Below are 1,358 nucleotides of genomic sequence, written 5' to 3'. Positions count from 1 at the left end.
TACGTGGATGGAAGTGGTGCGTATTATGCTAAGTGAAATTAGTAGGAGAAAGACAAAAATCATATGACTGCTCTCGTATGAGGACTTTAAGAGACAAAACAGATGAACAAAAGGAAAGGGAAACAAAAATAATATAAAAACAGGGAGGAGGACAAACACAGGAGACTCATAAATATGGAGAAAAAACTGAGGGTTGCTGGAGGGGTTGTGGGAGGGGGGATGTGCTAAATGGGCAAGGGGCATTAATGAATCTACTCCTGAAATCATTGCTTCACTAAATGCTAACTAATTGGGATGCAAATTAAACAAAAATAAAACTAAAGATACAACAAAAAGAGTAACACCCCCCGCCCTACCAAAAAATTTCTCAACCCAGGAAGCCTCTGGTTGGGGATTCAGGAGATAAGGACCTTCTCAAACTCTCACTGAAGGGTTGAGACTACAAGAGAAAGTCAGATTTCAAGATGACATGATCACTCAAAGCGTGCAGAAGTTTGAAACACGCTGAAAAATATTAGCAGGGACTCTCACACATCCGTATGCCAACGTTCACAGCAGCATTATTAACAGTAGCCAAAAGGTGGACTAAACCAAACGCTCACTGTGGTATATATAAAATGTTGCTTTTTTAGACTCTCACAATGTTTTTATGAAAATCTCACTATAAACATCATTAGGAGTTCAATCAATTTCATCTCTATAGAAAAATTCCATCGCTAGTAGCAAATAGCAACAATATCAACCAAATATTTGGATAAGTGAGCCTTTCCATGTGATCCAAAACATTCTTGTGTACTACTCCTAGTGAAATACGGATTCCTTTTCAGTAGGACAGACATCAAGAGACTGACTTACTCTACTTGTCCTTAACAAGTTGGTCTGAAGGTCTTGAATTTGGGCCGCTTGTTGTTTGATGGTTTCTTCCTGTCTGGCATTTTGCACTTCTAGCCTAAAACGCAGATCTTAAGGTAATTATTATCACACATAAGTTTCAAAAAATACCATATAATTTCTGAACAAATGAGGGTCTTACAGAAATTCTTTACATTGTATCAAGAGGAAGATTTGGCAATTGAGCCATTTTTTCTCGTTGTCTTTTGTGGATAAGGTGCAAAATTGAGATATAATGTGCCACAATTCTGCATTTCCAAATAACTCAAAGCTGGAATTTGTATCCAGTTTAACAATAATATACTGGCATAACAAGTATATTTCTCGTACTACACTGCTTATCTGCTGTATAAATAAGTTATTTTCTGTGAGGTTTAAATTATACTTTTGCATATGATCTTACGTCTTCTCCGCATATCTTATATCCTTTGCCTCTCGATCCTTTGCTTCTTGCAACTAGAATAAAG

The 1,358-nt window shown here is 36.9% G+C and overlaps 1 protein-coding gene across 1 annotated transcript in view; it reads right to left on the bottom strand.

Moving 5' to 3' along the window:
• The window catches only part of LOC124507937 (ankyrin repeat domain-containing protein 26-like), a 337,690-nt gene that overhangs the window by 173,981 nt on the left and 162,351 nt on the right, over positions 1-1,358 (bottom strand). The window lies entirely within an intron of this gene.

This window comes from Lynx rufus, unplaced genomic scaffold, assembly GCF_022079265.1.
Source record: "Lynx rufus isolate CCGP_SWC_20201006 ecotype Redwood Valley unplaced genomic scaffold, mLynRuf1.p SCAF_12, whole genome shotgun sequence".
In the NCBI taxonomy this organism is placed as follows: domain Eukaryota; kingdom Metazoa; phylum Chordata; class Mammalia; order Carnivora; family Felidae; genus Lynx; species Lynx rufus.
The sequence above is the reverse complement of the archived record's forward strand: the minus strand, read 5'-3'. Positions and strand labels throughout refer to the sequence as shown.